Raw genomic sequence first — 14,653 nt, 5'->3', positions numbered from 1 at the left:
TGCTATTTTATTTTTCCAGATGACGTCCTTTAGACACGCAGTTTTAGGGTTTCAGAGTGTTGAGGCAGGGAGGGATTATTTTCATAAAATACAACTTCTAAATATTTCATTTTGAGACACACAGATGAGTTTTCAGGGCTTTAATCAGTCACAAGAGAGAGATTTTAAATTTGGCGCTCTCAAACATTCTCATTTCCTCTTGCAGAAGTCAGCTCGGCTCAGCAGCCATGAGAGCCATTAAGCCGCAAATGAGCTCAAGCACTCAAAAAACAATCAATGAAAGAATAACTCATTTCAAGTGTTTGACTTTCTGCTCCACTGATCGCAGTAGTTGGTGTAAATGGATGCGACGGCGGTCATGGATCAGGCTCTGTGCTGCAGGTCGGGTCATGTGTGGAAAAAGGTGGAGATTTGACAAAAACAGAAGTCGATTTCTGTAAAATTATCTGTTGAAGTATTACAGCTTCACCATGTACAGCCTCTAAAACCTCTGCGTGATTTGAGTTTTTGCCTACAAACAGTGATCAGCTCAGTGTTTGTATTAAATAGAAACCATCCTCCTCTCAGTTTATCAGCTCACAGTAATTTTAGTCAGTCTTTCCGTCACTTAATGAGTGCAAATCCTCACAACAGCCCGGCGAAGTGTCTCACCTGGGACCACCTACGAAAATTAAATTTTGCGTTGAAATTGATTCACAATATTAGTTTCATTAAGTTGCATATTAATTTCATTTGCACCTATTAAGTCTAAATTAGATTGGCTTTTTTTCACAAAATTAATTTTATCCCCACCAGAAATTAGACTCCGCATCGTCCAGCCAGGCCTTAAATAGCCTCTGGCTCTGCAGAAAAGGAACATTGTCGAGTTTCTCCTGGGCCTTTAGCACAGCTATTTTGGGTCGTCTTCACTGGAAACACGGAAGAACAAAAGCCTCGGATGGTAGCGAGAAGAACTCTTGTCTGGCGATTAATTCATGACATTTTTGTTTTAGTGCTTTTCATATTTTGTTTGCTTTTTGGTGTTTCAGTTTGAGTGATTTAGTCAATTTGTTCGTTACTTTAATTACCACCACCCAATAAGTAGCATAATCATAAGGTGAACCAAACCTGTAACGTTTGAACCTTTTTTTTTATATTTACAGGTTGTGTTTGTGTGCATGTTGACCGATCAGTCAGAATGATTAAAAAATATTGAAGGTATACTCACACGGTGTTGCTTTGAACACCGCTCTACCTCGTTCCGGATGTCTCCTGCAGCTCATGTCAGGTTTGTGCTCTTTAATTGGCTCATGTTCTGCCACATTTGGATCATTTCTTGTGTTTTTCCTTCCGTAGACGCTTTATGCAAACAGATAAGCCTGAGGGCAGAGTCCATTTTTCCGTCACACTGGAGAAAGACTTTGCTCTGTCTTCCTAATGCTTTGAGTCCCAGTTTTAGCACACTTGATGCCATTAGGGAAGCTGGTGTGTGCGTTTTGCCCCGGGGCTACACTAACGGTCCTATATTGCTCTTTGTATATCTATATTTGTGCGACAGTAAAAGCCCTTTTGTGAGCAAGTTCAGTCATGATGCAGCGGCGTCATAAACAAGGAATTTACAGCCACTCAGTCAGAATGGGTCATTAAACTCGCGTGTGTGTGTGTGTGTTTGTTGCTGCGTCTGTTTGTGTGAACCTTTTGCTATTAGACTCCGGGCATTAAAAAAGAAGCCCTTTGTTCCACCGTTACAGCTCATTACATTTCATTAGCCTCCCTGTTCTCTATTTAGTTGCATTTTTGGCAGTCATAATCTCTGTCACTGTTATTACAATGTGCTGAAGTCAGGTGTTAATGATCCTCTGCTCCAACCCCGAACCAATAACCAACCTCACGTTTCCTCCAGACAGGCAGGCAGGTAGGACGGGGATGATGGAGTAGAAATATTCAGTGAAAGTCTTGAGGTTTGAGAGCTCTCAAGCACGAGTGAAGAATTTCTGACTGCAGCCTTGACGCTTGATCGCAGCTCCCGCTCTGCAACAAATAGTTTGGAGTTGAATTAATGCTGGAAACCTTTTTAAATATTACTCTGAAATGAAAATCACATCAAGCATCTGCGGCCATGCATCGCACAAATATTTATTTTTCACAAAACCGTTTCTTTTACTTTTTCAGTGTGTTTTTTATTTCTTTGTTTTATTATCTGATCCTGCGAAAATAGACTTTTGGCTGGGTATTCTGTGCAGTCGCCTCCTGCACACTATTGTCCTTCAAATTCTTGCAGAGTTGAGCTTACAATAGACAAATGGGGAGACGCTGAATAGAAGCAACCATCGAAGGATTTAATACGTGATAAATTTCAATAGCCGTTTTATTTTTTGTTGTTGGAGGAGGGTGGACATTTCTTCCTCTCTGAGCTGTTGGCCTCACCTTTCCAGGAGGTATAATGGACAACCTTGGAACATTTTATCCTCCTTCCTCTGTTCAGCTCCCTCTATTCACTTCTTATTTATTTATTTATTTTTTTACCTTTAATAGTTACACTAACATATTTATTTACTTAACAGAAAGGTAATTTAATCTTTCTATTAAGCCGTGTTGAATATTTCTTGATTCCATTGTTTGGGGTTTGAATGAACATTTAACACCTTTTAACCATTACTGTTTTAGATTCTTTATTCAGGCGACATAGAAGCCATCTATGTTTTGGTTTTTTTCCGCTTTGTCTATTCATTTTCCTTTTGGCTACACTCATAAATGATTTTAACAGGCTAGAGGCTGATTTCTCGCAGACCTTAATTTATACAGGTAATCACTGTAATCACTGTAGCAGAGGACACTTGTACACACAGATGCTGTGTAAACAGAGCCAACAGAGATGGAGTGCAAAGCGTGCATGTGCTTGCGTGTTAGCGCGCACTGCAAATATATTTGTGTTAGCGCTGAGGCCCCCGGTGTGGGTTTGTTTCCTGTGTTTTGCATCAGGCTGGCACAACTTCTCCATCCACTCTGCAGGCCGACACTGTAGAATAATAGCTCTTATCAGCGTTGGTGCTGACCTTTATGCAGATTTGTGTTACTCCATTGTGACTGAGGTGCAACGTTCAAAGCCTCAGCCAGCTGAGAGAGAATGAGATTTGAGGTCAGCGGCGTTTAGATGCACAGAAGAAACGATTAGCCTCAGAACAGACGGGGTCAGAGTAAGGGCTGCAACAACATCAGCAGTGTCCTATAAGCCAAAAGGAAGGCTCTTATAATGAAAATTATGGATACAGCATTAGTATTTTATCACATCTGTTGGTGACCTCAGGCGTCCCTTAGTAACATGGAAGATTCGTAAAAACATATATATGAGACAAAACAAATTTCATACAAAAACTACTTATTTTGTTTATTCACGCTTAGTTTGCAATGGAACAGAAAGTTTCATCGTTTTGGTTTGCAGTAATAATGCTCTCAGATAATGCAGGAGACAAATAAGAAGATGGTTCAATAGAATGTTTGATAGTTTTATTTAATTGCACGAGATACAACCTGCCGTCAAAGTACATACAATACAAAGTTTAGCTACATGAAAAACCCTAAAGCATGCTCCCTCAGTGGCCCATGAACAGGCTTTCATACCTCTTAATGCAGACCCTCTGCTCTTTGTCACTTTCTTAGTTTTTTTTTCCTTTGCAGATGTTCCTAGGCGAGCTAGTCTGTAGTCACCTGCGCCTCTTTTCACCTGAGTTTGCACATGTAGACCTCTTCCTGGCTTTAAATCTGGCCCAAAGTAAGTCGGATAATTCACAAAAAACATCGAAATACCAAAGCAGCCCTATTTTTGACCATATTGTGACTACATAGCTTTTATTTATAATGCTATAACGGTTAAGTAGTTTACACGCTTTCTTACTCCTACAGAACCACAACCTCCTGTTTGTTTGTAATTTATGTTCTAAAGTTTCATGCAGACTCCTAGCAGCTCTATAATTTATACACCATCTTTCCTTTATCTCATCTGCTGCACTTAATTCATCTGCAATTTATATTAGTAGGAGCTGGCAAGATTTGTTTCTAGTATTTCATTAATTGCTTTCTTCAGTGTGTGTCGTCATAATTGACTGTGTGTTTCTGAGAATAAGAAGAAGTTTGTGTGCACATATATTGTTGGAAAGTGGAATACATGACATCAGAAATGGTTCAGCTGTTTTGAATGTGTGACTGTGGCTGACAATTTGTCATTCACATCTCATTCACACGCTGCTTTGAAGCTCGTGGGGGCCACAAATATGGAACTATGCACACACTTTTTCCAAACCAATTTGGATTCAGACACACAAGTTGCAGCTTGTTGCCATTAAAGAAACCCAAGAGCCTCACTGAGGCCACACAGAACTCATTGTTCACTTCAGATGCCTTGAACAATCCCAGTATCCAGCATGATAAGAAGCTAAGCTGAAAGAGGAAGGTGGTTTTTCCTGAAATAATGTCACATATGATCAAAAATATCAAGCAAAAGTATATTTTCTTGAATTGTTTCAGCTTTTAACTGACATGTCCAAGCTACACAAAGCAGTTTTGTGACCTCATAGAGCTGAAGCACATCGTGATTGCATCGATGTGTGGGAGTTTCACTGCTCCTTCTCAAATGCTGCAGCTAAGTAGTGCACATTTTAACACAGCTGGGAGGAAATTGTAGCAGCGAAAGCGCACGGGGCACACTAACCTTCACTTTTTCTTTTTGAATTATGCATGTATATCTGGCAGATTTTATATACTTCCGAAATATTGTTAAACAGGATTTGCTTTTCTTGGAACGACACTAGAAATCTGTGCTTTCTTTTCACATTCCTAACTGTCACATCCAGTTCTTCAGTAGTGTTAAATGTTAATTACCACACTAGCCCTCATTTGTCCATTTACGGCCACAAAAGATAGAGTCTTTTCTTAGCAAACTTTACGACAGTTTCTGTTTAGAGATCAGTCACTTTTTCTTTTTCATACCTTGGCACGGCATGGGAAAAAAAAGACACAACACAGTTCATCGGTGACACACTTTATAATACCGATTATCAGTATAGTGGTGTCAGTGAGCGAATAGAGGAGCTGTTTTGAAGATGAAAGTCTCTGCTTCAAAGAGAAAGGGAGAGAAAAGCGAGATAGATGGGAAGTCATTAGTCAAGTTAAAAGCAAATTGAATCAGGCCTATGTACTCATTTGTAATTTCAATTTATCGGGTAACAGTGTAGATTTGAATAAGGTGAGATGCCAACGTGTCTCTTTTCTTCTTTTACCCAGCAGTTAAAGCACATATACAGTATTCAGACCCTCACATCCACCACTGGGGTGTTGCGCAATATTCATTTCAAATAATTTGCCCATATCTTTCCTTGATCTCACAAGAAGCACAAAATCCACGTTGGGCCGCTCTACTTGACTGCGTTTCATTTGGTTTATCGTTGGTCAACGATCTCATCTTTTCTTCTCTCCGTTGTTTTTGCTCTCCGAGGAGCCGGAATGAAAATGCATCATGTCAAGCAGCAACAAAAGAGGGAGAAAAAGTGCTGATGTGCTTCAGAAAAGCAGAATTACAGCGGAGTGAATGTTGTTTCTGATCACGTACATGTGTGGAACCGCGGAGATGCATGGATGCCCAGCGTACACGCAATCTGCTTTGATTTTACATTTTAGCGCAAACACACACCTTCACAAAGGAATTCCTTTTTTTTTTTCCTATTTTGTTCTCAACACACATGATCATATGCACACACACTCACACATGCCCACACCTCTTCAAGCTATGTACCATGGTGGCCTTTCCTGCTGTTTATCAAACCAATGTATGGGTAGTTTTCAGCTCCACTGGTCTGAACATTTTATTCCATTTCCCTCTTTCCCACTGCTTAACACACAAACACACAAATGTATGCCTGAGACACACACACACACACACACACTCTCACTCACTCTTCATCCACTGTTCTCGGCACTCACTCACCAGGAGAGACTCGGCTCCCCACAGTAAATCCAAAAGATTGATGTGTCTCCTTGGACAAAATGAGATTGTGTGTCATTACAAGGTATTACGCTACAGAACCCCTGAGTAACTGAATTAGTCCCAGTGTGTCACAGGGAAACACACAAACTCACATCCACACAGACACACAACCGATTGTCTTACAGACTATTTGCACAAACCAGTTTCCTACTTGTTTCCTTCCAAGTGGCAAATGGTCGAACCATCAAGCCAGCGATGAGGCGTTTTACTCGATGCTTGTCATTTTGTCTGTACGATTGTCTGACTACATGTACAGTGGACAGTGACACACTTTTTGTTATTCTGGCTTCAGTGAGCTGGATTTTAACAGGGAAAAATGGCACTCAGGTCAGTGGCCCTCTTTAACCAATTAAGCTTCAGTGTACCGCCGGCGGTACACCTACTAATTTGCATAGGAATTTCAAGAATGTCCGACGGCTGCAAACACGATTATACAAACACTATACGCCGATGGAAAGCTTAGATTCTCATGAATCCGCCGGTATAAACCACTTTCAGATGCGATTACCACAGCGGGTGAGAAAAACACATTTGTCCGACAAAAATGAATATTCATCCATCCGTTCTCTATACACGGCTTCAACGCACACAGCGCGACTCACATTTCTGGGTTTATTATTACACACAAAAAAAAGATTCCACAAAAAACGGCCATAATCCAACTTTTTACATCCAGATGACACAAGCCAGTAAACTATTTTATCCGAAACATGTCCTGAAGTCGGTATAAAATCCCCGAATCGGTCATTTTCAAGGAAATGCACCTCGCGATGCCTGTCCAATATTCCCTGTATTTTTCGTAATTTTTTTTTGTTTAAAAATAGAATATTAGCGATTTTTTGTACTGAAAATGGCTGGAATTGACTGAAGCTTAAAGGGTTAAAATGAGAGTCTTTACAGCTACGATGAATTGAGTGTTTGGAAACTTAAAGCCTTCTAGTAGTGGAAGATGTTAAGAAGGCCGCTTCATCAGCTAAAGATTTGCTTTGCTGTAGTGTGGAACTTTGCTTTTTTCTGACACATATTAGGCATGTACTGTCTTTTTTGCTGTACTTTTGTTGTGACAATTCAATAGATCACCAACCATTTTCATAATCAGCATCAGCTACTTGCAAGGGTATGACTTAGGTGTTGATTACACTATGATATTGAGGCACCTACGTATGATAGTTGTTGCTATTATGCAACTTCTCTAGTCCAGCAGAGGTCTACCTGGAAGACTGTGTTTCATAAATGCGAAGGTCATATTTACAAATTCTGTGCATACACACCATTGCTAAGTATTCACACTTTCACCTTTATCATCGTAGTGTAAGTGGCACAGATTTTAGACAGCACATGGATGTTTGCAGGTCTGCGCCAACTACTACGGACTCTGTAATATGGTGAAATTGACGTTACATGTACGTAGAAGGTACAACATCGACTTAACAGACATTGGGTCAGTCCACCCTTACTACTGTCGCCTGACTGTTTACTGCAGCTATTGGGTTATTTTTGAGGTTTCCAGTTCAATGAACTTCCCCTCTGTTGCTGAGAACAGACGACACTTATTGTAAATATAATCATTGCTTAAGGAGGCAAAAAAAAAAGCCATACTGAGAAGGAGAGAAGGTGAAGTATACCGAGACAGAAACCATTTCTACCTGCTAATCAAGCAGGCCTGAGATAGCATGCTAAGTACATGTTAAGTCTTAACTTAGAAAGGAAACAGATGCTTAAGTAGAGCAAGTGTGTGTGAATATTCAAAATTTAATTAGCTGCTATACAGATATGATTTCACGAGTTAAGAGCAAAGACCAGGAGAGAGAAACTGAAAAGAAATAAAGATTTTATCAAAGATAACTTTAAGAAGTCATGTAATACATGTAATAAATGAACTTAAAAAGAACTAAAGTGTGTGTGTGTGAGTGTGTGGGTGTGTGTGTGTGTAAGAACTTGTCTTTGTTCTGCCTTCCTGTGATCCATGTGCTTGAACCCACACCAGAAACAAAGAGTCTATGTCAAGTGAGAGTTTAGAGTTTCCTTGTATATGTGGATTATGGTGCCAGGATGTTAGTTTGCAAGCAAAACCCTCCATCCATGAGAGACGTAAAGATCTTCAACTTAATGGTGTAGTAGAACCAACTACCCACGAACGTAACCAACATTACCTCAGTCAGTCAATGTGCATTAGCAAAGTTTAGCAATACTGTGCTGTGTCAGCCCTGTTACCAATGTATTAAAGTGAAAATAGCTCTTTGGTGTGCCTATTAACTTGATGGCTGGCAGTTTCATCTGTCCTGGGAAGAGTTGTGGTTCTGACGGTGAATGCACTTCTTGCTGTGCAGTGTCCTGATGGTGCCAGTCAGAGGAGATGGATTGGTTCTTGCAGGGTTACCATCTTGCTGCTAAGACTTGCTGCTCCCATTACTGTAGCCTTAGCTGGTGTTGCTGCTGGAGCTAAATAAACTTGCAGTCTGTAAGGAGGGAACATCTGGTAACAGCTGTTGGAAGTGATTTAGAAGCAGTGTAGCTGAGTTAAAGTTTAAATCACACAAAGGTTCATACAAAGGTCTCTCTCAGACTTGTTGTGTTTCAGGTAGCTTGTCAGAGAATCAATCTGCGAGAGTGTCTGCTGAATGGCTGCATCACTTAAGTCAGTTAGACAGGTGACATGGTCAGTAGGTGACAGGATTAGTTGGCCTGTAAGTCTAACCTCACATGGACACTTTGACTGTAACAGCGAGCCTACATGTTCAATAACAAACACCATTCTTGTGCAGCAACAATGGGCCGACTGATCTAACACAAACACCAGCTCAGATCTGTGCACAGACAAAACAAGAAGTTGGGAAAACACTCGCAGTTCCTTTATAGACATGCTGCTGTGGTTTCACACACAAATGCACATGCGCTCGCACACATGCACGTGCTGCCTTTTTCCAGTCAAAACAACAAGCGAGGCTGCTGTAGTAGCGGCAAAAAACTCAGATCAGCATGTGACTCATTTTCTGAAACACACACTGACACACAGTTCTTTCAGAGCATGAGACTCACGAACAGAATTCAAGAGGTCAGACACAAAGGCAGGATTGAACGCTGAGAGAAATGGGCCCCAGCTGCATTAGGACTCGCTCATAGACACAGTAGGAGATGAAAGGAAGCGTGCACACATGTACACACTCACAAATATGCAAAAAAATAACCCTAATATGAAATATTGGGTTCAGGAAAAGCTTGAGGTAATTTATTTCCTTTTCTGACCCGGAGACTTAACCGGCTCTCAGTAAATGTGGATTGTTGTGTTCACACATACTTTTCTGTCATTTGGTTTATCCTCAGTGTCTCCACTTAGCTTAAAAAGTGAGCCAAGATGGTTAAGCTCCACAGAAATGTTTGGTTTCGTGGTTTAAAGTTCCCGATAACATTGAAGCTATCAGGAATATTACCTTAATGTGAGTCACACAGCATCACTAATGTTCGTGCAAAGTTCCCATGTAACTTGAAATGGCTTTAGCTGCTAATCTTTTTCTGAATTACTAATCATGCTCTATTCATTGCTCTTAATAGGTCTTAACTCCATTGTGTCGGCATTCTTTGTTCCTTGACTCCGTATTATTTTGCCACCTCCACTTTGACTTTGAGATGACACTAACGGCAAACTTACAGGCCCGAGGCTTTGTTCGGTCTCATAATAGCAGTTTTAAGATTTTGTTTGCTTATATACCCACTTCACCGTCTCTCCCAGTGCTGACAATAAGTGCAGTGAATAATCTTGCACTCGGCGCTCAGACTTCCCCTCGCAGTTTAAGCTTTGTTTTCATAATTACATTTTGAAGCTGGCACAATACGAACCCTCTGCCAACACACACACACACACATGCGCACACACACGTTAAATGCACCAATGGCCCAATTTGTTTATGCACAGAGCACTTTTCTAATTAATGTGTTGATCCAAAATGCTTATCATTGAGGGAACCTTTCAGTGCTCAGCTCCGTCCCAGTCGGTCTCTGAGATGCTGCACCAGCGAAGCCCTCTGAGGGCAGCTATAGTGTGTTTGTGTATGTCGAGGGAGGTACACAAACGTATAGAGGAACCTCAGGCTTTCTCTCTTTGTTACCGTTTTAAGGCTGAAGCCACACAATAGCCTCCCTGTCTCACACTGGAACACACACTGGGGAGGTAGCCTTTCTCATTGCAACACATTGATGAAGTACACTGTTGTCAGGTACAACAGCTACCTCTGTGGTTTAATTAACTGGGATGAAACAGAAGGAGAGAGGACAGATATTAAGTAGGGGAAGGATGGAGGCTGATAAGGAGCAGAAATGCTTAAATCTGGAAGTATTTTTGCGATTATACAATTCTACATTTTCATTTAGCAGGCGCTTTTATCCAAAGCGACGTACATCCGAGAGTAGATACAACACACGCAAGGATCTAGTTAGGAGAAAACAACCTGGATAAATGCCACAAAACAAGTTCTTTTATGCCACCGGAGTGTTCGATGTTTGATCCACGTCTTTCTCATGAGCAGTAATGGTGAAATCATTTTCTTGTTGCTAGGCAGAATAAGATATTATTGAACAGCAGCTGCAAATTTGTAGTCAACCCAATGTGTGAAAGTGTCGCCGTGTCCTTCACTCACTGCTGGTCTGAGGTGCTGAGTAGTTGTCGCAGTGTGTTCAGGCTAATGGAGAAGTCGAAACTGCTAAAGCGTTGTTGTGATACTGGACAAATGCTCAGTAGACGCACACACACACACACACACACACACACACACACGCATAATTGATGCAAATACACACACACACAGACACCCAAGCAGGCCACTGACTGTCTCTTGAGATTAATGTTGGTGTGATCCACTCAGCTGGGCCTGATCACATTAAGATGGATGGACCCCCTGGTGTTGTGTGTGTGTGTGTGTGTGTGTGTGTGTCTCTTTGTGTGTGTGTGTTAATGCACGTGCACGCTCGCAGGGTCCCATCTGTCTGTGTTTTCTCCACAGCGAGGTCCTGTGACCTAGCTGCCATCTTCAGTGCCCTCAGCCAGGATAAGCAATACTCTGAGATGGATGGATAGATGAGTGGGTCGCTGTATTCTCTTCTGCTCTCCTGTGTGGTTATTTGTGACATTAGAAACGCTCCTCTCACGTTGATTGTATTTCAAAACGATTATATAGTTACAGTGTGGTGGAAACAATGTGTTTAAAAATGTGACTTCCTTTTACTAAAATCACTAACTTGGGGAATTTTTTTGCTTTATCTTAATTTCTCACTAACTACGTAACCCTTTAAGCTGCAGTCAATTCCAGCCATTTTCAAAAAATCGCTAATATTCTATTTGTAAATAAAAAAATGACGAGAAATATAGGGAATATTGGACGCACATCGCGAGGTGCATTTCCTTGAAAACGACCGATTCGTGGATTTTATACCGACTTCAGGACATGTTTTGGACAAAATAGTTTACTGGCTTGTGTTGTCTGGATGTAAAAGGTTGGATTATGGCCGTTTTTTGTGGAATCTTTTTTTTGTGTGTGTAATAATGAACCCGGAAATGTGAGTCGCGCTGTGTACCTTGAAGCCGTGTATAGAGAACGGATGGATGGATATTCGTTGTTTGTCGGACAAATGTGTTTATTTTACCCGCTGTGGTAATCACATCTGAAAGTGGTTTATACCGGCGGATTCATGAGAATCTAAGCTTTCCATCGGTATATAGTGTTTGTATAATCGCGTTTGCAGTTTCAGACATTTAGCAAATTGCTTATGCAGATCTCAAAGTGTACCGTGGGCGGGACACTGAAGCGCAACTGAAGCGCAATGGGTTAATCTTTTGAACCCTTTGAATTTTGCTCACTGCACCTCTAAGGAAGCAGCACAACCATGGCTCAGTGTAGAAGCAGCTAAAACATGCTTTTGTGCAGCATAGCAAAGTCAAAATGCCATAAATGATACACTTTTTTTTAATTCATTGATGATTTATTTAGTAAGACATCTGCAACAATTTCCAAGTGATCCTGGTACTATAAAAATATTTGTACATATTTTGTTGAATTTCTTTGAATATTTATCTCAGAAAAATGAAACAATCAAAAATCAACATGTACAATGTTTGTTTTTCAAAATGTTTACAAGTATTACTAATGCTGGATTTTTTGTGCCTCTTCATAGTAAAAATGTTTTAGTACATGTATTTTTTTTGTCTCCTGCTCTGTGTAAATCTGCAGTTCAGCTTAGTCCAGTTGAGTCGAACAGTTTCAGAATTTTTCACGACATAACCTTTGGCAACATCTTAGTCACTCGTGGCTTCACTGTTTCACCTATGACCTCAGAATTTTTAGCGTTTTACTGAATCTTGTTCGAACAAGGTGTTTAGTTTTGGCCATTTAAAAAAAAAGAAAAAAAAAAGAGGCAGAATAGACCAATTTGGATGAAGTGTCACAATTCAAAGCTTAGATCTGGAAAAAAAAATTCCAGATGAAACGGCACATTATAGAAGATTAGTTCAAGGATTGTGGGAAAGTTGAATTGAAGTTGACATTTTCTCAGTTTTTACAATTTCTGGCTGTAATAAAATATGTAATTTAGACTTTTTCTTTTAAAGACAATGTGCCTTTCAAACCTGTCGGTGTCCAAAGGGCTGATCTTCCTGCTAGTGAATCTGTTCAGTAGCCTGCAGTGGTGGACTGCGGTTAAACTGAAAGTGAACCATTATTAGAAGATTTTGAGTTTAAAACATTTTGTATAGAGATTCTCTGAAAGAAAATATAAAGAGAACCAGAGTGTCTGCTCTTACAGAAAAGCAATTTTCTCTGATCAGACTTTCTCATCTTGATCTGTAACGTCTCACCATATTTATTCCAGAGCTGCTTCAACTCCCTGTGTAGGAAAGACAACAGGATCCACTAAGATCTCTCAGTGTGACAGACATTTATACTACAAGAAGTAATTGAGAAAAATGATTATTCCTGAGCAAAACAGAATCTACATGACCCAGTTCAAAAACACATTATGTAAATATGCCAACAGTCATATTTGTGCTTCAGCAGGAGTTTGTGTCTGTTTAAGTTTCTGGGGAATCCCTGCTTCTCCTTCATGAGTCTGTCACGGACAGATACAGGGTTTATGCTTGTTATCTGCAGCAGCCTGATTTCATAGTCTCACACTGGCTTCCTTACATCACTGCGTTTGATGCTTATTAATCTCTGGTGAGATGTTTTTTGCCGTTGAACCGAAAATTTGAAGCCTCACAGCAAAACAACTTTAACTCCGTGACACACTGTGAGCTTTAGATTGTTTGTCTCCATCAGACAGTCGTGTTGTTTTCCTTATGAGTAGCTGGACTCAGTTATCACTTGTATGTGAATGAGTTCTTGGAAACACTCCTTGACATGCAGAGCTCCGGTTATGGGATGCCACAGTGTTTAACTGAAATGACCCAGCAGCAAGTTCCTGCAACTAACCAGAACTGTTGGAAGGACTTTAAGCCAAATGTTTGAAAAAAATCCCTACTGTGGTAATAACAGCATATATTTCTAAACCCACTATGTCAAATTGGAGGTCAGAAATGAAACCCGATTGGAGTAAATGCCTTTAATAGTGGCCTTTCTTCTTCTTTTCGATAGTGATTGATACACAACACTTAAAGAAAAGCCTCCTTCATGTTAAACAAAGACTCCCTCAGAGTTTATTCCCTACCATGGTTCTATTCTCTCTTTATTCTGTGTATTTTAGTTGTTTTTTTTTCTGCTTTATTGTCTTCTTTTCATGGTCAATTTGAATTAAGCCGCTCTACTTTTTATAAAACAAAACAATGCATTGAGTCCAGTTTTTCCACTGCTGCTTTAGTCTGAGAGACAGCTGTCCACGGTCATTTTGGAATTAGCTAAAGTCCTTCTGAACACTTTAGGAGAGAAAGGATAGTTCTAACTGGCCTTTTGCTCGTGGTGCTTCTGCTCTATTCACCAAGTATTCATCAATAATCTTCTTTTAAAAATCTTGTCTATTCATTTGTATACTCACTCTGTTCTTCTCACTCTTCCCCCACAGTTATGGTTCAGTTTATTTGAATTTATTGTGTTATCAATGACTGCCTTTCTCCAGTTTGAGATGTTATATTCTAAATCATACACACTCAAGCAAAACTGCAGTTCAATACAACAGTCCTACGGTAAAGACTTACCACTGCAACGGCATCACAAACTACAGCCTCCAATTTGATGATAAAATCAGCACTTAAACTAAAGATTATCACCTTAAAAAAGCTAAAAATTTTAAGGACGTTTGTTTTAGGTACTGTTAAGGCCAAAATGTGCATAATTTGGATTTAAAGTGAATTTCTGTTTGACTGGTAAATTGTTCTCTCTTTAAAAGATCATAGATTACAACTCATCCCTGCTCTTCACTATAAAGATGCTTAAGATGTCATATACAAATTTATTCGTAGTCGTTGAAATTTTTGACATTTACTTTAAAAATTGCAGCTTGACTAAAGAGTCTGCTCCAAGACAGGCACAAAAAGCTCACCCAGCCTTTGCAGAAGCTTACCTGGACAGCAAAGTAAGTTTTGGCCTTCAGTTTTGTAGTTGAATAAGATGGAAAAAAGGTTGTTTCGACTCAAGGTCTTCAGTTTAGGGAACT

The 14,653-nt window shown here is 40.1% G+C and overlaps 1 protein-coding gene across 1 annotated transcript in view; it reads left to right on the top strand.

Annotated features, from left to right (window-relative positions):
- The window catches only part of cdkal1 (CDK5 regulatory subunit associated protein 1-like 1), a 280,453-nt gene that overhangs the window by 100,706 nt on the left and 165,094 nt on the right, over nucleotides 1-14,653 (top strand). The gene's annotated exons all lie outside the window — the stretch shown is intronic.

Source organism: Acanthochromis polyacanthus, chromosome 12, assembly GCF_021347895.1.
Source record: "Acanthochromis polyacanthus isolate Apoly-LR-REF ecotype Palm Island chromosome 12, KAUST_Apoly_ChrSc, whole genome shotgun sequence".
Taxonomy (NCBI): Eukaryota; Metazoa; Chordata; class Actinopteri; family Pomacentridae; genus Acanthochromis; species Acanthochromis polyacanthus.
The sequence above is the reverse complement of the archived record's forward strand: the minus strand, read 5'-3'. Positions and strand labels throughout refer to the sequence as shown.